This window comes from Ovis aries, chromosome 4, assembly GCF_016772045.2.
Source record: "Ovis aries strain OAR_USU_Benz2616 breed Rambouillet chromosome 4, ARS-UI_Ramb_v3.0, whole genome shotgun sequence".
In the NCBI taxonomy this organism is placed as follows: domain Eukaryota; kingdom Metazoa; phylum Chordata; class Mammalia; order Artiodactyla; family Bovidae; genus Ovis; species Ovis aries.
In genome coordinates, this window is record NC_056057.1 from 449,789 (window position 1) to 473,421 (window position 23,633).

General features: G+C 38.5%; 1 pseudogene; it reads right to left on the reverse strand.

Moving 5' to 3' along the window:
- LOC121819488 (ankyrin repeat domain-containing protein 26-like) overlaps positions 1 to 22,720 on the reverse strand; it is an 81,740-nt pseudogene extending 59,020 nt beyond the window's left edge.
- Positions 22,721 to 23,633: the final 913 nt, after the last annotated feature.

Consider the following 23,633-nt stretch of genomic DNA (forward strand, 5'->3'; position numbering starts at 1 on the left):
GTACTCTTCTGACAAATTACTTTTCATCTTTTAAGACTCAACCTGCTTTGTGAAGTTGTCCTTGATTACAGCTATCTTTCCTCAGATAAACAGGTATCCCTTTCCTTGTAGCTACCTTAGTATTTTATAGATTTTTCTAGTGTATCTTCATCACCTGAATTGTAAATTATTTTTTCACATGTCTATCTTCTTGGCTCCTAAACTGCACAGGACAAGCTCTTAAAAATCACTTTTTAGCCCTTATTTATTTTATTAAATAATTATTCATCAGCTTTCTGATCTGTAGTAGACTCTGGAGTTTAAAGAAAAATATAGATAAAACATGTCAGGGAATGCTTTTCTAGAGATAATCTCTGAGAGGAGACTTACACAGTCCAAGGGAAGGAGAGGGAAGGCATGCAAGGCTGTAACAAGATGGGGAGAGAAGCACACACACAACAGGGTAAATATCTGAGAAAGTACAGAGACAGGTCAGGAGGGCATCACCAGCAATTCAGAATTCCATAGCAAACGACAGAAAGGGCAAGAGATGAAGAGTCAGGCAGAAGTCAGATTATGAAAGCCTCATGTGTCACTTTATGATGCTTGAACATTAATGTGATTTGAAGAGTGGTTCACAGTCACACTTGCTTTTGAGAGAGGTGACTCTAAATGCTACAATAGGAATGAATTTGAAGGGCATACAAACAAATGGAGGGAGATGAATCTGAAGGCATTATTAATGGGAAAAAAAGGTGATGCAGGACTGAACAGGGGGAGCATTTCCAGAAATATTTAGGATATAAAATTTTCTGAGTCCAGTATAGAATAAATCTTTATGAAATGAGTAAATGTACAAATCCAGGGACCCTGAAGGAGTAGACTCTGCTGGTTACTTTATAAATGGTATCGACTGAGATGAGAAATGATCTACATGAATGGTCTGAAGTTGCTTCTATTTATTTTGTAGTTTTCCTATTTCACATCTTCCTCTGTTGAAGGGACTGGATAGGTTTTATCTGAATTTGTATTTCGTGGACATAGCAAGCTAATGGAGAAACAAGGGCAAACAAGTCACTTCTATAGATTAAAAAAATAAAAACACTTTGCATTTATAGCTTGTAGTCACTATTCTAGGAAATAACTGAGAATCTTTTGTAAATGCAAAGTTAACCCTATAGGTGAGGATAGAAAAGAAAAAAACTAGGAGTGAAAAAAAGAAACAGTATATGATTTCTTACTATAGCTCTGACCATAAGACTGATTAAAGGTGCTAAATTAGTTGGTATTTATGGACAACATATATTAGACATGATTACTCAACAGACTGGGTAGAATCAGAATTGACTTTGTATATACTGCTTTTGAACTGTGGTGTTGGAGAAGACTCTTGAGAGTCCCTTGGACTGCAAGGAGATCCAACCACTCCATTCTGAAGATCAACCCTGGGATTTCTTTGGAAGGAATGATGCTAAAGCTGAAACTCCAATACTTTGGCCACCTCATGCGAAGAGCTGACTCATTGGAAAGGACTCTGATGCTGGGAGGGATTGGGGGCAGGAGGAGAAGGGGACAACAGAGGATGAGACGGCTGGATGGCATCACTGACTCGATGGACGTGAGTCTGAGTGAACTCTGGGAGTTGGTAATGGACAGGGAGGCCTGGCATGCTGCGATTCATGGGGTTGCAAAGAGTCGGACATGACTGAGTGGCTGAACTGAACTGATACTGCTTTTAAATGATACAATACTTCTTTAATATTGCTATGAAGTTACATTTTGAAAAGGCAATCTCTAGATGTATACCTAAATCTCCCAACTAGTCCCAGAGTTCTAAATATAATCCTGCTACCCACTATCAGCTGTATGCTAAATACTAGGCTGAACGAACTTACTTTGTCCTAACTCTCTTAGTATTTATTGTATTACTATGGTCAGAGAATGCAAACACCTTGCTAAGAGGTATTGCTTGGCTGTAAGTTGCATAAAAGGAGTTAGCACAAGGTAGGTTTTGCCACAAAATCTAATTTGGAAGCGTCAGAATAACAGTTAGGTCGTGCTCAGGTGGCCCACAGCTGAGTGCCCAGGGCTTCTGTGTTACCTTATTTGCTTTTTCTGTTTTCTGGCAGCTGAAACTGGCTCAGGTCATGGAGTGTGTAATTCCCCAGAAACACCACTCCAATTGTCATCTTTTATCTATTACAGTCATCTGTCCAAATTTTGTGGATGCTGACTGATTTTTGCTCATTGATTGTGACACCAGTGGACACCGATCAACTTTTAAATGCCCCCTTCCCCGCTCTTTGATAAGTCTCATTATTGAGGCTCAAACTAGGAGAATAGGAATCTGAAAACAGTTTCCATTTATTAGAATGTCAGTAAGAATACTACTCTGACTAACTTGTATAGTCTTACTTCAGAGATCAGTTCCATGCCCTCCTCTCCCCTCACTCACTAGTCCTTCAGAGCGTATTATATCTTACACTTCACTGCCATTCATGAAGTGATGTTAACTAATGCCTCATTTTTTCTACTTGCTAATTTTCTAGTATTACTTACTTTGATTCACACAATCTCTACTACATAGTCTGTATTCCATAAGAATGTTATTAATAATTATTTTTCCTCAACATACAAATATTTTATTAACAAAATTTATGGCATTTATTTTACATTGAATTATGCATGACAATATTGTGTGTTCTAGAGACCATGCTTTTAAAAACACTTTTATTGAATAGTTCAGTTTAGTCACTCAGTCGTGTCTGACTCTTTGCGACTGCATGAATCGCAGCACGCCATGCCTCCCTGTCCATCACCAACTCCCGGAGTTCACTCAGACTCACGTCCATCAAGTCAGTGATGCCACCCAGCCATCTCATCCTCTGTTGTCCCCTTCTCCTCCTGCCCCCAATCCCTCCCAGCATCAGAATATTTTCCAATGAGTCAACTCTTCGCATGAGGTGGCCAAAGTACTGGAGTTTCAGCTTTAGCATCAGTCCTTCCAAAGAAATCCCAGGGCTGATCTCCTTCAGAATGGACTGCTTGGATCTCCTTGCAGTCCAGGGGACTCTTAAGAGTCTTCTCCAACACCACAGTTCAAAAGCATCAATTCTTCAGCGCTCAACCTTCTTCACAGTCTAACTCTCACATCCATACATGACCACAAGAAAAACCATAGCCTTGACTAGACGAACTTTCATCAGCAAAGTAATGTCTCTGCTTTTGAATATACTATGTAGATTGGTCATAACTTTTCTTTCAAGGAGCAAGGGTCTTTTAATTTCATGGCTGCAGTCATCATCTGCAGTGATTTTGGAGCCCCAAAAAATAAAGTCTGACACTGTTTCCACTGTTTCCCATCTATTTCCCATGAAGTGATGGAACCAGATGCCATGATCTTCGTCTTCTGAATGTTGAGCTTTAAGCCAACTTTTTCACTACTCTTTCACGTTCATCAAGAGGCTTTTTAGTTCCTCTTCACTTTCTGCCATAAGGGTGGTGTCATCTGCATATCTGAGGTTATTGATATTTCTCCCTCCAATCTTGATTCCAGCTTGTGTTTCTTCAAGTCCAGCGTTTCTCATGATGTACTCTGCATAGAAGTTAAATAAGCAGGGTGACAATATACAGCCTTGATGTACTCCTTTTCCTATTTGGAACCAGTCTGTTGTTCCATGTCCAGTTTTCGGGGTTTTTTTTAACTTGCAGTTTTATTTTTTTATGTTTATTTATTTTTTTAATTTTTATTTTTATTTCATTTTACTTTACAATACTGTATCGGTTTTGCCATACATTGACATGAATCCACCACGGGTGTACATGTGATCCCAAACATGAACCCCCTCCCACCTCTCTCCCCACAACATTCTTCTGGGTCATCCCCCGTGCACCAGCCCCAAGCATCCTGTATCCTGCATCAGACATAGACTGGCGATTCGATTCTTACATGATAGTATACATGTTTCAATGCCATTCTCCCAAATCATCCCACCCTCTCCCTCTCCCTCTGAGTCCAAAAGTCAATAATACACATCTGTGTCTTTTTTGCTGTCTTGCATACAGGGTCATCATTGTCATCTTTCTAAATTCCATATATATGTGTTAGTATACTGTATTGGTGTTTTTCTTTCTGGTTGACTTCACTCTGTATAATTGGCTCCAGTTTCATCCATCTCATCAGAACTGATTCAAATGTATTCTTTTTAATGGCTGAGTAATACTCCATTGTGTATATGTACCACAGCTTTCTTATCCATTCATCTGCTGATAGACATCTAGGTTGTTTCCATGTCCTGGCTATTATAAACAGTGCTGTGATGAACATTGGGGTACATGTGTCTCTTTCAATTCTGGTTTCCTTGGTGTGTATGCCCAGCAGTGGGATTGCTGGGTCATATGGCAGTTCTATTTCCAGTTTTTTAAGGAATCTCCACACTGTTCTCTATAGTATTTGTACTAGTTTGCATTCCCACCAACAGTGTAGGAGGGTTCCCTTTTCTCCACACCCTCTCCAGCATTTATTGCTTGCAGATTTTTGGATTGCAGACATTCTGACTGGTGCCATGTCCAGTTTTAACTGTTGCTTCCTGACCTGCATACAGATTTCTCAAGAGGCAGGTCAGGTGGTCTGGTATTCCCATATCTTTCAGAATTTTCCACTGTTTAGTTTAGTGTGAGGTACCACCTTAATTAATGGTACAAACCAAGACAACATATTAAAAAGCAAAGACATCACTTTGCCAACAAAGGTCTATACAGTCAAAGCTACGGATTTTGCAGTAGTCACAAAAGGATGTGAGAGTTGGACCATAAAGAACGCTGAGTGCCAAAGAACTGATGGTAGAGAAGACTCTTGAGAGTCCCTGGAGAGCAAAGAGATCAAACCAGTCAATTCTAAGGGGAATGAACCCTGAATACACACTGGAAGGACTGATGCTGAAACTGAAGCTTCAATACTTTGGACTCTTGATGTGAAGAGCCAACTCACTGGAAAAGACCCTGATGATGGAAAAGACTGAGGGGAGGAGAGGGGGACAGCAGAGGATGAGAAGGTTGGGTAACATCACTGATTCAGTGGACATGACTAGGCAAAGTCAGGGAGATGGTGACGGAGAGGGAGGCCTGGCATGCTAAAGTCCATAGGGTCACAAAGAGTTGGACACGATTTAGCGACTGAACATCACCACCAACAACTACTTTAATTACAAATAGACAGCCTTTTTTCAACCTATCAGTATCTTCAGAACCCATTTTTTAAGCCTTGGATAAACATCACAAACATATAATAAATGATAAGCTTGTGTGTGACTAATTGTTTCCGTGTGAAAATAGGATAAGTCGAGGACAACACTGGATCCAAAGAGCACAGAGCACTATGAGACAAGAATGAATACAACACAAAAACGTTTGCAAAAAAAAAAAAAAAAAAGAAAGAAAGAAAGAAAACCTGTCAGGTCTAAATTTCTTAAGAGAAGTCAAAGAAACAAGCAAGAAATGTATAAGTGAAACTTTATACCCCATTTCAACTCAGGGCCCCCTTTATCATTTCACATCTAACCACTTCAACAGTTTAAAACTGTGGTTCTCAAGTGTGCCCTGAGAATCCCTGAAGTTCAGAAACCATCAGGTGAGGGGGTCCATGAGGTCAGAACTATTTTCATAACAACACTAAATGTTACTTCCATTCTCATTCTCTTCTGAGTGCACAGTGGAGTTCTTCAGAGACAAGATATGTGATATTATAACTCTAATGACAAATGGAATTAGCCATTATGGTTCTGTGTTCTTGCATTTTAAGTTTTTCAGCTTTGTTTTCCAATACGGTGAACATCAATAAATACAACTGACTTAAACAAAAGTTCCATGGCATTCTAATAATTTTTAGAAGTACTAAAGGATCCTAAAGCCAAAACTTTCAGAATCACTGTTTTAAAAGATTATGTCTACCAAAAAGTCATTAAACTATGAGTACTTCCCCTACTTCTAATAATCAAATACACTACAAACACAACACACACACAAAGTCTGCAAAACAAAACATTTGGTTGGCCTACATTAATCTGTATAACAACACTAAAATAAAATCATTATAAGCTGAAATACAACTGATATATTAGCAAGAGAAGCTTTACTCTAGGTAAAGGTCAGAGTTCAAATAAGCATTTTTGGACACTGGAAAAATCTTAGGATCTAATAATTAATTTCTGAGAATTCCCTAAGAAGTATACAGATTGCAAACTGAGAACTTCAGGGTATCGAAACATATACAAAAACATATTGAGTTCAAGTTTACATTTTTAAAATTTCTTGTTCTTATGCTTGTACTTATCTTTTTTTAAAAACATGGATACCAACAATAACGTTTGCCTTATGTATGTCAAATGCTTCAATTAAGTTTGCAAAAAAAAAGTTAGCAGTATGAAGACTGAGCATTTCAAATACTTCAGTGTCCCTCTTTTCAGAGTTACGTGTGTATTGCAAAATTTACCTGAAGCGGATGTTTGTAAATCCTTCATTCCGACTGTTTTACTAGGAACAGAATCTTTCACTAAGACTGCAAGCTGAATGGGTTTGGAAAAAAGATGGTTAATAAATAATGTACCTTTGATACAATCCACAGTTCATAATTCAAGATAAAAACATAAACGATTTTACCTTCACATTAGGATATTTCTCAGGAGAATCTAAAAGGCAAAAGGGACATAGAGTTAATTACATGTAAACATGAAAGCCAGCTCTACATTCATGCAGAGTTAGTACTGAGCAGAAATCCTTGTGCTCGGCCTTGGCAGTGAATACATTCGGCTTCAGTGTCTTGTTTTCAGGGGGATGTTAGGACACCAGCAAGACAGACTATGAATCCAGTATACATAGTGAATAAAAAATAGAAATAAAGGTTTAACAAAACATGCAGTTAAGATTTCAAAAGTAACATTACATTTTCAATGATTTTATAAAATATTAAAGTGCACACAGACCAATGTGAACATGCCAAATGATGAGGAGAAAAGTGATCTTAACCAGAGGAACAAATCATGACCTTAAAGAGATAAATGTGAAAGTAGATGGTAAAATGCAACAGCATTATCTAGAATGCAGTACAGCAGTATCATTTACACCATTATACTACAAGTATTTATCATGTTCTTCAATCTGTCCAGTCATTTAAGAAGTGCACAGCTGGGATGATAGTTCAACTGAATGCATAATTCATTGCTCATCAGAGAAAGAATAATGAACTGATTAGCTGGGATACACACTTGTAGAATAATGGTTCATAAAAATATTCACTTTTTCTCATACCCATGTGGGCTACTGGTATGCCTACATGTCTTGGCTCCTCTAGGTTAGCCATTTTAAAGTTTCTCAATCCAATCATGCAAGAAGCTTTATAAGACACATCTAGAGAATAATGTATAATAAATTCTCAATATTGAAATATAATCACCAAAAAGGAAATAATAAATTTAACTGTCACACAATTATTAGATATTAAAAATCTTGCATGTTTCAAAATCAGTGTAGTACTTATCAAAAATTAACAATTCTAGTATTTATGTGATCCACTGGAGAAAGGAATGGCAAACCACATCAGTATACTTGCCTTGAGAACCCCATGAACAGTATGAAAAGACAAAATGATAGGATACTGAAAGAGGAACTCCCCAGGTCAGTAGGTGCCCAAACTGCTACTAGAGATCAGTGGAGAAATAACTCTAGAAAGAATGAAGGGATGGAGCCAAAGAAAAAACAACACCCAGCTGTGGATGTGACTGGTGAATAGAAGCAAGGTCCGATGCTGTAAAGAGTAATATTGCATAGGAACCTGGAATGTCAGGTCCATGAATCAAGGCAAATTGGAAGTGGTCAAACAAGAGATGGCAAGGGTGAACATCGACATTCTAGGAATCAGCGAACTAAAATGGACTGGAATGGGTGAATTTAACTCAGATGACCATTATATCTACTACTGTAGGCAGGAATGCCTCAGAAGAAATGGAGTACCATCATGGTCAACAAAAGAGTCTGAAATGCAGTACTTGGATGCAATCTCAAAAGCAACAGAATGATCTCTGTTCCTCTCCAAGGCAAACCGTTCAATATCACAGTTATCCAAGTCTATGCCCCAACCAGTAGCGTTGAAGAAGCTGAAGTTGAACGGTATATGAAGACCTATAAGACCTTTTAGAACTAACATCCAAAAAAGATGTATTTTTCATTATAGGGGACTGGAATGAAGACAGAATTTTTCCAGTCCTGTGGCCACTGCTGAGTTTTCCAAATTTGCTGGCATATTGAGTGCAGCACTTTCACAGCATCATCTTTCAGGATTTGAAACAGCTCAACTGGAATTCCATCACTTCCACTAGCTTGTTTGTAGTGATGCTTCCTAAAGCCCACTTGACTTCACATTCCAAGATGTCTGGCTCTAGATGAGTGATCACATCATGATTATATGGGTCGTGAAGATATTTTTTGTACAATTTTTCCGTGTATTCTTGCCACCTCTTCTTAATATCTTCTGCTTCTTTTAGGTCCAGACCATTTCTGAACTTTATTGAGCCCATCTTTGCATGAAATATTCCCTTGGTATCTCTAATTTTCTTGAAGAGATCTCTAGTTTTTCCCATTCTGTTGTTTTCCTCGATTTCTTTGCATTGATCACTGAAGAAGTCTTTCCTATCTCTTCTTGCTATTCTTTGGAACTCTGCATTCAGATGCTTATATCTTTCCTTTTCTCCTTTGCTTTTTGCCTCTCTCCTTTTCACAGCTGTTTGTAAGGCCTCTGCACACAGCCACTTTGCTTTTTTGCATTTCTTTTCCATGGGGATGGTCTTGATCCCTGTCTCCTGTACAATGTCATGAACCTCATTCCATAGTTCTTCAGGCACTCTGTCTATCAGATCTAGACCCTTAAATCTATTTCTCACTTCCACCGTATAATCATAAGGGATTTGATTCAGGTTATACGTGAATAGTCTAGTGGTTTTCCCTACATTCTTCAATTTAAGTCTGAAGTAATGCTCAAAATTCCCCAAGCCAGACTTCAGCAATACGTGAACCGTAAACTCCCTGATGTTCAAGCTGGTTTTAGAAAAGGCAGAGGAACCAGAGATCAAATTGCCAACATCTGCTGGATCATGGGAAAAGCAAGAGAGTTCCAGAAAAACATCTATTTCTGCTTTATTGACTATGCCAAAGCCTTTGACTGTGTGGGTCACAATAAACTGTGGAAAATTCTGAAAGAGAGGGAAATACCAGACCACCTAACCTGCCTCTTGAGAAATCTGTATGCAGGTCAGGAAGCAATAGTTAGAACTGGACATGGAACAACAGACTGGATCCAAATAGGAAAAGGAGTACGTCAAGGCTGTATATTGTCACCCTGCTTATTTAACTTCTATGCAGAGTACATCATGAGAAACGCTAGAATGGAAGAAACACAAGCTGGAATCAAGATTGCTGGGAGAAATATCAATAACCTCAGATATGCAGATGACACCACCTTTATGGCAGAAAGTGCAGAGGAGCTAAAAAGCCTCTTGATGAAAGTGAAAGAGGAGAGTGAAAAAGTTGGCTTAAACCTCAACATTCAGAAAACGAAGATCATGGCATCTGGTCCCATCACTTCATGGCAAATAGATGGGGAAACAGTGGAAACAGTGTCAGACTTTATTTTGGGGGGCTCCAAAGTCACTGCAGTTGGTGACTACAGCCATGAAATTAAAAGACGCCTACTCCTTGGAAGAAAAGTTATGACCAACCTAGATAGTATATTCAAAGTATATAGTAAAGCAGAGGCATTACTTTGCTGACTAAGGTCCGCCTAGTCAAGGCTATGGTTTTTCCTGTGGTCATGTATGGATGTGAGAGTTGGACTGTGAAGAAGGCTGAGTGCCGAAGAATTGATGCTTCTGAACTGTGGTGTTGGAGAAGACTCTTCAAAGTCGCTTGGACTGCAAGGGGATCCATCCAGTCCATTCTGAAGGAGATCAACCCTGGGATTTCTTTGGAAGGACTGATGCTGAAGCTGAAACTCCAGTACTTTGGACACCTCATGTGAACAATTGACTCATTGGGAAAGACTCTGATGCTGGGAGAGATCGGGGGCAGGAGGAGAAGGGGACAACCCAGGATGAGATGGCTGGATGGCTTCATGGACTCAATGGATGTGAGTCTGAGTGAACTCCGGGAGTTGGTGACGGACAGGGAGGCCTGGCATGCTGTGATTCATGGGGTTGCAAAGAGTTGGACACGACTGAGTGACTGAACTGAACTGAACTGAACTGGAATGCAAAAGTAGGAAGTCAAGAAACACCTGGAGTATCAGGCAAATTTGGCCTTGGAATGTGGAATGAAGCAGGGCAAAGACTAATAGAGTTTTGCCAAGAAAATACACTGGTCATAGCAAACACCCTCTTCCAACAACACAAGGGAAGACTCTACACATGGACATCACCAGATTGTCAACACCGAAATCAGATTGATTATATTCTTTGCAGCCAAAGATGGAGAAGCTCTATACAGTCAACAAAAACAAGACCAGGAGCTGACTGTGGCTCAGATTATGAACTCCTTATTACCAAATTCAGACTCAAATTGAAGAAACTAGGGAAAGCCGCTAGACCATTCAGGTATGACCTAAATCAAATCCCTTATGATTATACAGTGGAAGTGAGAAATAGATTTAAGGGCCTAGATCTGATAGATAGAGTGCCTGATGAACTATGGAATGAGGTTTGTGACATTGTACAGGAGACAGGGATCAAGACCATCCCCATGGAAAAGAAATGCAAAAAAGCAAAATGGCTGTCTGCGAGACCTTAAAAATAGCTGCGAAAAGAAGAGAGAGGAAAAGCAAAGGAGAAAAGGAAAGATATAAGCATCTGAATACAGAGTTCAAAAGAATAGCAAGAAGAGATAAGAAAGCCTTCTTCAGGGATCAATGCAAAGAAATTGAGGAAAAGAACAGAGTGGGAAAGACTAGAGATCTCTTCAAGAAAATTAGAGATACCAAGGGAACATTTCATGCCAAGATAAAGGACAGAAATGGTATGGACCTAACAGAAGCAGAAGATATTAAGAAGAGGTGGTAAGAATACAGAGAAGAACTGTACAAAAAGATCTTCACAACCCGGATAATCACGATGGTGTGATCGCTCATCTAGAGCCAGACATCCTGGAATGTGAAGTCAACTGGGCCTTAGAACGCATCACTACAAACAAAGCTAGTGGAGGTGATGGCATTCCAGTGGAGCTATTTCAAATCCTGAAAGATGATGCTGTGAAAGTGCTGTACTCAACATGTCAGCAAGTTTGGAAAACTCAGCAGTGGCCACAGGACTGGAAAAAGTCAGTTTTCATTCCAATCCCTAAGAAAGCCATTGCCAAAGAATGGTCAAACTACCACACAATTGCACTCATCTCACATGCTAGTAAAGTAATACTCAAAATTCTCCAAGCCAGACTTTGGCAATAAGTGAACCGTGAACTCCCTGATGTTCAAGATGGTTTTAGAAAAGGCAGAGGAACCAGAGATCAAATTGCCAACATCTGCTGGATCATGGGAAAAGCAAGAGAGTTCCAGAAAAACATCTATTTCTGCTTTATTGACTATGCCAAAGCCTTTGACTGTGTGGGTCACAATAAACTGTGGAAAATTCTGAAAGAGAGGGGAAAACCAGACCACCTAACCTGCCTCTTGAGAAATCTGTATGCAGGTCAGGAAGCAATAGTTAGAACTGGACATGGAACAACAGACTGGTTCCAAATAGGAAAAGGAGTACGTCAAGGCTGTATATTGTCACCCTGCTTATTTAACTTCTATGCAGAGTACATCATGAGAAACGCTGGAATGGAAGAAACACAAGCTGGAATCAAGATTGCTGGGAGAAATATCAATAACCTCAGATATGCAGATGACACCACCCTTATGGCAGAAAGTGAAGAGGAGCTAAAAGCCTCTTGATGAAAGTGAAAGAGGAGAGTGAAAAAGTTGGCTTAAACCTCAACATTCAGAAAACGAAGATCATGGCATCTGGTCCCATCACTTCATGGCAAATAGATGGAGAAACAGTGGAAACAGTGTCAGACTTTATTTTTTGAGGCTCCAAAATCACTGCAGATGGTGACTGCAGCCATGAAATGAAAAGACGATTACTCCTTTGAAGAAAAGTCATGATCAACCTAGATAACATATTCAAAAGCAGAGACATTACTTTGCCGACTAAGGTCCGCCTAGTCAAGGCTATGGTTTTTCCAGTAGTCCTGTATGGATATGAGAGTTGGACTGTGAAGAAAGCTAAAGAATTGATGCTTTTGAACTGTGGTATTGGAGAAGACTCTTGAGAGTCCCCTGGACTGCAAGGAGATCCAGCCAGTTCATTCTGAAGGAGATCAACCCTGGGACTTCTTTGGAAGGAATGATGCTAAAGCTGAAACTCCAGTACTTAGGCCACCTCATGCAAAGAGTTGACTCAGTGGAAAAGACTTTGATGCTGGGAGGTATCGGGGGTAGGAAGAGAAGGGGACGACCGAGGGTGAGATGACTGGATGGCATCACTGACTCAATGGACGTGAGTCTGAGTGAACTCCGGGAGTTGGTGATGGACAGGCAGGCCTGGCGTGCTGCCATTCATGGGGTCGCAAAGAGTCGGACATGACTGAGCAACTGAACTAAACTGAGTATTTAGGGAATGAACCCTATTAATCTGTTTTGTTTCAAAATTTAGTTTGGTTTGGTACACCATGTTACTGCTTCAAAGGATTTCTGTGGAACAACTGTCAAAAAAACTCCATGCCCCCATAGTCACATTAATCTAATTTGAATAACAAATACCGATACAACATATCTTTGATGCCTGATAGGTATTTGGAGTGGCTGGAGTTTCCCCCACTTCTAGCACCCCCTCCCACTCCAGTTTTCTCTGGAGCAACAATGATCTTACTTCTTCTCATTGCAAATACACTGAAGCCATCTAGAAGGAGTTCCTTCAAGATTCCTCAACTCCCAACTCACCTCCCTAAGGCCTTACTTTCCTCCCTTTGTCCTTTCACTAGATTCTTTCCTCTATAAAGGGTAATCTCTGGATCTGCGGTCCTAATTCTTCCCCCTTTACATTCTTTCTATGGATCATCCCCACCACTTCTTTTTCCCTCTTTGCTTAGCAATGGTATCTTACACCTGTAATTGCTACTTCAACTCTTTGCTTCCCTCTGGCTACAGACACGTTTAGAAAGAAAACAAAATAATTCCTTTCCTTGTCCTGAACTCTCCAAAGCTCTACTTCCAGATTTCTCTAAATGTAAGGCTACACCCTTGCTTCTCGTAGAGCCTGTTAGAAACACAGATTCTCAGACTTCCTGCTCAGCATGTGCACTTCACACAAGGTCCCCAGGCTACTAGTTAAAATCCGAGAAACTCTGGTCTATACTGAGATTGCTTCTACATTACTTCAACTTAATTTATTATCTTGAAATCTTAGCCTCAACTTCCTCACTCTAACACTTCCCCCCCAAAGTGAAACTGCATTGCAAGTTGGAAACTTTCCAATGGACTCTCTATCAGGCTGTAGGTTCTTTGATCTTGCTATCATGCCCCCTCTTTGCTCCTTCTTTCTAGTTCTCTTTTGTTGGCCTATGTGACACCATCCTATAAAGCACCAACATTTTGTATGACACCAATTTACAAACATTTACAGCTGAGCACCTATGCCAGTGCTCCTCCACAGAGGATAACACACAGCTCTGCATGCCAAGGGACCACAATCCTGAGTGCCTTCCTAACAATGAGAAAAACAGGAAGAGGGGAAAGCTTTGTTGTTCTTTTCTGACACATTTTGGTGCTGGACACTCACTTCAAATGCATCGTCCATATGTATCAAATACTCTCCCTTTTTCTAAAGCGTTATCTTACTTATTGCCCCCTTCCCCCACAGACCTGTGCTTCCTTTCCTTCATTTCCTCCCTACACCCTCTGCCTCTCTAATCCCTCATTCCCTTTCCTCTTGTTTCTCAACCTTCCTTAGGTCATAGAGTATCTTGAAACAGAATTATTATTATTTTTTTATTTTTTTGGCCCATGTGTCAAATGGAATCTTAGTTCCCTGAATAGGGATCGAACCAGCACCCCCTGCATTGGAGACTCTTAACTGCACAAAGTCCTAACCACTGGGCTGCCAAGGAAGTCCAGGAGCTAAATAACTTTGCTCCTTAAACTGGATTCTCAATTTAATCTGTGGCTGACACCTGATAAGATACACTATTTCCCTCCTTTTCTCGTCTTTTACCTCACTACACATCTGACAGGTGATTTTCTTTGCCTATTAGAATATATCAGCATTTCCATTTTAAATCAACATTCTGTCAAATGACTTTTTTATAAAATATAGTTCTTACCTTCTACTTGTCCATTTAACGTAATTTTCCCTCTTTGACCAGCATCTCCAGATAAAAGACCCACATGCTTCCATGGAAGGCTCTCAGAGATACTCTGTTAGAATTAATACTGAGTTGCAGGAAGATTTCCTAATTCCTTTTGAAGAAAATATCTTACTTTTAAAAACTGCCTACATTTAACCCAGTTAAGACAGGTTTGCCAAGATCCACTGCTGCTAAGTGACAGATTCAGGATGCTGACTTCAAACACGGTGCTGTATCAGCAGGCAGCAGCTACCTGCACCTAAGAGATCAGGCCCTTCTCATCTCCTTCCATAGCTGCCGCCTTCAAACAGAGCACTGCTACTTCATGCTACTTCAAGGACGGCTGCCGTAAAGGTTCTCTGCACATGCTGGTTAAACTATCCAAAATGGTTTGTACTTACTAAAACATCACAAAGCAAAGCTAACTGCTGTTATTATGCCACATATTTCTTACTATTCCCTATGCTTTTGCTTCTCTAGAAATGTTCCTTACAGATTAACTTGACAATCCAAACGTAATAATACCTTCAAGTTTCAAGCACTATCTTTTCAATGTTGACATGGTAAAAAAACCACAATTCAACCCGTTTCTCTCTGGCCCTCTCTAGCAGTTTTACACATGCACATGTGCCAAAGAAATATACATTTGCTTGGGAGATTGGGGATGACACAAACACATTACACACTACAGTGTATAAAACAGATAACTAGCAAGGACCTACTGTATAGTATAGGGAACTCCACTCAATATTCTGTACTGGCCCATGCAGGAAAAGAATCTAAAACAGAGGTGATATACATATAGAGAGATATAACTGATTCACTTTGCTGCACACCTGAACCTAACACAGTATTGTAAATCAACTGTACTCCAACAAAAATCGAAGGAAGAAAGGAAGAGAGGAAGAAAGAAAGAAAGGAACATTTGATCATAGACTCACCTGGAACAATGCTTCAGTTTTTAGATAAATGCAACTTCAGAACACAAACAGATTCCTTATGACTTCTAAGCCTTGATTTCTGTATTACACTGATTTCATTAGGTAAACCTTGACAATTAGCTAAAGTGTACTATGTGGTAGTATTTAGCACAGAATTATCTTCTTGGTTAAAAATCAATAATTAAAAGTAAAGATTAAAATCAGATTAAAAATTAAAAAATATATTTCTGATGGGCAAATCCAAAGATGAGAAAGTCACAGCATCTTCTGCTTTTATGTTTTTACATCACTCGGTTGTTTACATTTCAAAATAATAACAGAAGACAGTACCTCAGAATCCCAAGGTGATTCTATGTCTTCCTCTTCTCTTACGTCATATCTGTAAAATAGAATCACAGATACGACCATGAATTAATACTTATATGTCTATCTCTATCCATAAATAGTTTAATAAAATGAACTAGTGGAAAAGAATTTCAAAGGGTTGAAGCATTTTCAGAAAGAAAAAATTGGTAGTACTTGGGACACTTCTGAAGAAAGAGAGCAAAAGAAACACACTTAAAAAGAAATGGATGCCATATTTGCATCGATACATTTTAAAGGTTTCTATCTGAGCTTTTAAGGATAGAAAAAAATCCACAGACATTCACGAATTTACCACTTCTATTATTTTTTTGTGTTCCATCAACAAAACTCAAATGGTCATGATTTATTTGCTCTTGGGGAGCCCTTTCAATAATATCTGTATCACTTTCTCTGTCTACAATCTCTGGCTTTGTGGCTCCTTTCTATAAAAACAAGACAAAATAAAACAAAAACCCAACTTCAGAAAACATATTCATTTATTTGGTCATTCAGTCAATAGTAAGATGACATTCACTGTTGTCTAAGAAATTATAGACGCTGTCCTCAGAGAAGTTAGAAATGTAAAGAAAAGAGTGATTCTGTTCTGTGTTCTAGGCAAGGCAGAGACATGTAAAAACAAACAAGAGGACAGAAAAGCGTCCTTCAACAGCTCTGCAACTGAAGTGGACCAAGGACAAGAAGGACATAAAGGAGAGAGGAGGCAGGTGAGCCCATGAAGCTCAAGGAACTCTGTGACAAAGGGCTGTGTCTCAGAAGACAGAGTACAGAGCCGGGGTGTGAGGGAGATTCTGGAAAGGGCAGCCCAAGAAAAGGACGAGGTATGAAACAATCTGAATAAGTCATGTGGAAAACTAGAGCACAGTTACTGGGAGCCCTACAGAGAGACAAAACGGAAGGACCGGGTCAAATGGCAAAAAGCAAGTGTCATCTTTTTTCTTCACATGACAGGCATCTACTTACACATGTAAAGGTTTACATCATCACAAATATATTTTATTTCATTTGGTGCCATGCTTTTTTTTCAAATGAAAGGGGAAAGACTACACTGCACCAGGGAGTAGCAAACATGACATTATTTTACAGGACAGCACTGTAAAAAAATAAATAAATAAATAAAAACAAAAACACTACAAGCAATGCTCCAGAGTGGACAGAAAGCAAACTAAACACTGCCCATTACCCAGAGTTTCCATGAAACTGTAATTAAAAAGTTGAATTTGGCTTTAGAAACAGCCAAATAAAAACAGTAAATATCATTCTAAAACAAACTTCAAAGCCAAGAGGAATGAAAAGATTGACAAATATATTTTAGAAAGATTACTCTGGCAGCAACACAAAGATAAACATCAGGGAAGCAAAACTTGAATATTTCAAGATTACAGATGAGAAAGTAGATTATGATAATAAGACATGAAAAATGATAAGCAGGTAGAAAATACTGAACTTGCTGAGTGACTGGATGCAGTAATTTCAAGGAAGTTTGGAGTCCAGTATCTTTCCTGCTGCAGCATTTCAGTGATGCTGTCTACTAGGATGGGGAAAACAGATAACAGTGTAGGTTACAAAGAGTCAGGGATGAGGGAAGCCTTCAGTTTGGGGAGTAATTAATTAATCTGAGGCATGGAAGGGGCTCAGAAGAAAGGATTTGGATAAATACCTTTGGATTAGAAATAGATAGCCTTATTCAGGAAAAGCATAGCTGTTAAGATAACTATTTGTAAAATATGCTAACCTGGTATAATCAATGCAAACCTATGCAGAATTCTGAACTTTTGAAAATAAAACAATACCAGGGGAAGAAAACTATGACATTAAAATTTTCAGTTATATATTTTAACACTTGTTTCAAGGACATAAAAATATACTTTTATAAATATGTGCAAATATTCATGTCTGGGATATTACAATAATAAGCATTTTTTACTGTAATGAAAAGGTTTAATAGTAAGACACCAATTCAAGATGCTACAAGAAGATTCCTTTTTAAAATTGATCTTAAAAGACAACTTTTAAATTGTAGATGAGAAATGTTTTTGTGAGTATGGAATTATGAGTCATTTTAAAGTACTACTATGAGCTAAGAAAGAAATATAAAACCCTATTTGAAAATTCACAAGGTTTTCTTCTTATTACCCTGTAAACAGCACACTAACAACTCTAATTTCCTATCTGTGACTTTTGGAATAGTAGGTAAAAATTGAAGGAATGATCCAGATATTAAAAATAGTAACAAAATTATGATTATCCTAGCTGGAGATATAAAGGTTTTCAAATACATCTATGATTATCAAGCAGGACTCAAACTTCGTATCAGGAAAGAACAAACAAATTAAAAAAATCAAGTAACCACAATTTCCGAGTTTTGAATACAAAAGAATTGATATGTTGGTTTCATATGTATAACAAAGAATTGAAAGGCTAGTTTAACACCTATAAATACTAAAGTTAATATAAAGTTTCTGAAGAATAACATGGCGTATACATATGGCTAGAGATAATTTAAACAGTAAAAAATTATCTTCCAGAGATAATTATTAAACCCTGTTGGTAATTTTTCTTTCCTTATGATTTTATAATAACAAGTGGTCTGCATAAGAAAAAAAAATAATAAATTGTGGTTTCATTCATTTACTATAAGTGCCATTACATGTAGATATTAGGAAAAGACAAATCAGAATCTCTTCAGCAAAAAGAAAGTTCTACATTTTTTCTCTAAGAGTATTGCAGCTGAAAATTTTCTCATTGAATGAAGAGAGAGTAAGAATCTCATTTACATAATTATAACTTTTGTAAAAACACTAGATAAAATGCTTATTTATTAAACACCCACCAAGATTATACCAAACAGTAAGATACATTAGTTAATTACATTAAGTCTTATCAAACAGTAAGTTAGAAACCAAAAGAAACAGAAAGGCCAAAAATTCTTCAATCATAATAAATCTGCTAAGGCCTAAAACAGAACTCACCTTGAATTGTCTATGAACTAAAGTTTTGCTATATTAAATAGAAGACATTGCTTCATCAGTTTCAAAGTGAGAATTTGTTTAAAAAGACAAATCACTTCAAACTGAAATGAACTTCCAGAGGGAACTATATTCAATACAGATATATACATACATGTGTGTGTGTCAGTCCCTCAGTTGTGTCCGACTCTTTGTGACCGTGTGGACTGTTATCCACCAGGCTCCTCTGTCCATGAATTCTGCAGGCAAGAATACTGGAGTGGGTTGCCATTTCCTTCTCCCAGGGATCTTCCCGACCCAAGGGTTAAACCCAGGTCTCCCACATTGCAGGCAGACTCTTTACCAACTGAGCCACCAGGGAAGCCATATATACATATATATAAGTATAACCAAGACACTTTGCTGTACACCTGAAACTAACACAATATTGTGAATTGATTATACTGCAATTAAAAAAAAAAACAATAACCACCACCAACCCCAAAAACAGACACCAAAAAAGGTAAGGAACAAATTTTCTTTCAGTTCTTCATAAAAATCAGCTATATGTCATTCAAAAGAGTATGAGCATTGCTTTTTCACAAACTCACTGTCTCCTCTTCAGTTGAATTTGAAATAATTCTTCTCATATTCATAATATAGAGTTTTTCATCTGACATACCCCCACTCTTTCTGTTGTGTTTGTGTAATAATCTGTCTCATCCTGACCTTCATTCCATTTTATATTCATCTTGTCCTTCTTAAATAAATTCTTCCCCTTCATCCCCCTCCTGTCCCCAGCCTCATATTCATCTAGCTCTTCTTCCTAATTGCTTTGTGATGTTTTTCTTTCATAATGGCATACTTAGTATGCCAACATTTATAAATCTGAATCATGCACATATATTGCTCTTATTATCATACCATTTTGTATCATGACTTTGAAGGCTTCCATTTCTGTGGTAGGATCTTTTCTGTCATATAAGGGGACATGATATGTGAATGGCATGTGAAAAAATACAGGGAAAAAAGATTTACAAACAGAACAACTTACCTTTGTGAGACCAAGACCCGCGAGAGACTTGAGAGGTTGTGGAAGAGGCTCAGGCGATGGGAAGGAAGCATGAGAGAAGCCCTGGACTCCAGGTGATGGTTCAGGAATGGTTTCAACCACATCTTCAATTTCACCATCAGAATTATTGTCCTCAGAGAAGGTTGTACTCTCTGGTCTCATAATGCTACATTTTGCTTCTACTACAGTGAAAACAAGGGAGAGTACATGAGAACATCTGTAATTTCAAATCAGTGAATAAAACCAGGAGGACAGTCTTAGATAACTTACTGTCTCTTGGATTGCTGAGAAGCATTCATTAGCTTCGTTAAGTTTGGTTTCAGGACATTCTGGAGAAGAAGATAAGAACTTTAAGAATAATGAGTCAAATTTAATAAAAGAATTATAACATTCCCCATTCCTCTATGATCTAACACAAAGAGCACAGGCTCTGGAGTCATTCAGATGTGGATTCAAATCCCAGTTCTGCCACTAACTAACCTTCTCATGGGGTAAGGATTATGACAGATGACATAGGAAGCCCTGGATGTTCCTCTCCTTACCCCTAATATACTGCTATACAAATACTATGACACCTACTAGATTACTTTCTCTACCAAAATGTTCTAGAATAAAAATTTATCCCCAATAGTTTAGAGTACTATGTCTGAAAAACTAAGCTATTCAAATTAGTTGCTATGTTTTGAAATTTGCTTGCATGATTTCTATATGCATTAATTATCACTTGGGAAGGGAAATATGAAAGTTTAGTTTTTAGCAGAACCTTATTTAGATGGGTTAGAACTGCAAACAGGAAAAACATTTCTATTCTGTTTTTCAAAGAGCTAAAGACAAACAATTTTTTAAATTCAGCTCATTCTAAGAAGGAGGGAAAAAAATAAGAGTAAACCTGTAGGGCAATGATCATGAATGAAAGCCACCAACACTCTAAACAGAAAGCCATAGGCAAACATGCTAACAATAGAAGCAGAGAGAGATGGACTCAAAGAACAGACATTGAAGAAATGTATTCTACAAGGAAAAATTAGGTTAACAGGAAATATTAAAAATGACAAAAGGTAGGGTAGGAAAAAGAAAGGAAAAAGTGAGATATGCCTGGTGAAGTACAAACTTAAGGGAAAAAAAAGAAAAGCATAATGAACAAAGCCTGTGCTTTATATGTTTTTATTAATACATAAATTATATATCTACACTCTTCAAGTTTTATGAAAATATCAACATAAATTTTATATAAAACATATATTTAAAACAGAGGCTTTTGTTCATTGTATATCCCTAATAATAGTGATTGGGAGCTCATATACACCCGTGGTGGATTCATGTCAATGTATGGCAAAACCAATATAGTATTGTAAAGTAAAATAAAGTAAAAATAAAATTTAAAAAAAAACTGTTTATAAATAATACTGTAATAAACAGTTTAATTTTGCCACTATAAAAAAGAAAAAAAAACATTCAGTTAGTCACACATGGTCATCTATCAGTACCTGAATGCTGTCAAGTATTACTAGAGAGAGAGGAATTGATAAAGAAATATTCCTAACATTTCACCAGGAACAAGGACTGGTAGTCAGAATTCTAAGGAGACTATGCTGTTTGGAAAAAAAAAATTAATGGAATACAAGATGGAGCTAAAAAGCTATGGGGTGGGAGAAGTTTGGGGTTGGCTAAAAAGTTTGTTTGGGTTTTTCCATAAGATGTTACAGAAAAACATGAACGAACGTGTTGGCTAACCCAATATATGGGAGTTCTCTGCACTGTCTATTCAATTTTGCTGCGAACCTAAAAGTGCTCTAAAAAATAAAGTCTATTATTTTTTTTTAAAAGAAAACAGAAACAATGGTTGGATGAAATACTGAAACATGTTATAACACTTAGGACCCTTGAGAACATTATACCAAGTGAAAGAAGCCAGTCATAAAAACCACATATAGCATGATTTCACGTATATGAAATGTCTAGAAGAGGCAAATCTATAGAGACAGAAAATAAATTAGTGGTTGGGCTGGGCTAATGGGGGTGGGGTGTCTGAATGAAATGGGGAATGATTGCTAATTCGGGATTCTTTTGAGATGAGGAAAATGTTCTGAAAGTTGTGGCCATGGTTGCACAACCCTGTGAACATACTAAAAACCACTGAATTATACATATTAAATGGGTGAATTGATGGTATGTGAATTGTATCTCAATGAAACTGTCGTTTTCTTAAGTAAAGCTGCAATTTTTAAAAAGTAACTGGTTAGAACCCATAGCATGCATACTTCAAACATTAGAATGCTAAAGAATACTGACGAAGTCTCTAGACTTCAAGAGACAGCAGATAGACTTCTCATAGCGATAATTCAGCAGGAAGGTATGTCATAAATATCCACATGTCTAACAACAGAGCCTCAAAACAAACAAAGCAAGAACTGAAGGAACCAAAGCTAGAAACAGATGGAAATTTTAAACACCAGTTTCTTAACAGGTAATATAAGTAGATCCAAAGTGGGGGGGGGGCGGGGCAGGGATATAAGTAATGTACACAATACCATAAACCACCTTGTCCAAAACAAATATGTTGAGGATTGACACATGTACACTACTGATGTATAAAAGAGATAACTAATGAGAACGTATTGTATAGCTCAGGGAACTCTATCCAATGCTCTGTGGTGACTTCAGCAGGAAAAGAAATCTAAAAAAGAGGGAATATATGTATACATATAACCACTTTGCTGTACAGCAGAAACTAAAGTAAGATTGCAAAGCAACGCTACTCCAATAAAAATTAATTTTAAAATACGTTGAGTATAACAAGCAGTGGTTAAGCATTCACTTCATAATAATTTTTTTTGTCTCCTTGGAACCTCTAAGGATCTTTCAGTGGTCTGAAACCTTTCTTTAAGATTTCCTATTATCTTTTTTCCTCTTAATATTTATGTATTTACTCTGGGCTGTGCCAGGTCTCCGCGGCCGCACATGAGCCTTCTGTGGCTGCGGCAAGGGGGCATCGCTCTCAGGTTGCGGTGCGCGGGCTTCTCCTTGCTGGGGCCTCTTTGGCTGTGCAGCACTGACTCTAGGATGCGTGGGCTTCAGACGCTGCGGCCTGCAGACTCTAGAGCACAGGATCAGAGGTTGTGGTACACAGGCTTCGTTGCCCTGCAGCATATGGAATATTCCTGGACCAGGGATGGAACCTGTGTCATAGGCAGATTCTTAACCACTAGATGAACCATCAAGGTGGTCTTCTGACAGGAGGTGACCAAAGTAATTTGCACAGATGCCTTTTTCCTTCTTAACACCCTTTCCAAACATGAAGACTTATTCAAAACCATCCCATTTTCCCCAAGACACAAACCCTGTATTCTTTCCTCTTAGATGTTTTAATTCTCTACTCCCTGGAACCAAGGCAGTTTTGACAAGAAGCCCTGCTCCCCTGCAGAAATGTGCTGGGGGCCAATCACAAGCCATCAGCCAGAGACAGACAGCATCCAGGCAGGTGGGTTTGGAGTGCTGCAAACCGCACAGCAAAGGAAATGGACCTGGGCTGCACCCCTGTCTCATCACACAGCAGTGGCATCTGGTAGGCAAGTGTTCATTTCCTATCAGCAAGCAGCAAAGGCGAGGCATGAGCTGGAGCCCCCTGCTTTTCCCAGGAGGTGGTTTCACTGCCAATGCCTTGTGATGCTCTCCAGGGTCTTATGTTCCATAGCACGGTTGCTTTTCAGCTGTTACCTGCCAGCTTCTGACTCATGAGACCTGTACAACCTCCTTCAACAGATTGTGCTGAGTCACTCAGTGTGTTCAACTCTTTGTGACCCCATGGACTGTAGCCTGCCAGGCTTCTCTGTCCATGGGGATTCTCCAGGCAAGAATACTGGAGTGGGTTGCCATACCTTCCTCCAAGGGATTTTCCCAACCCAA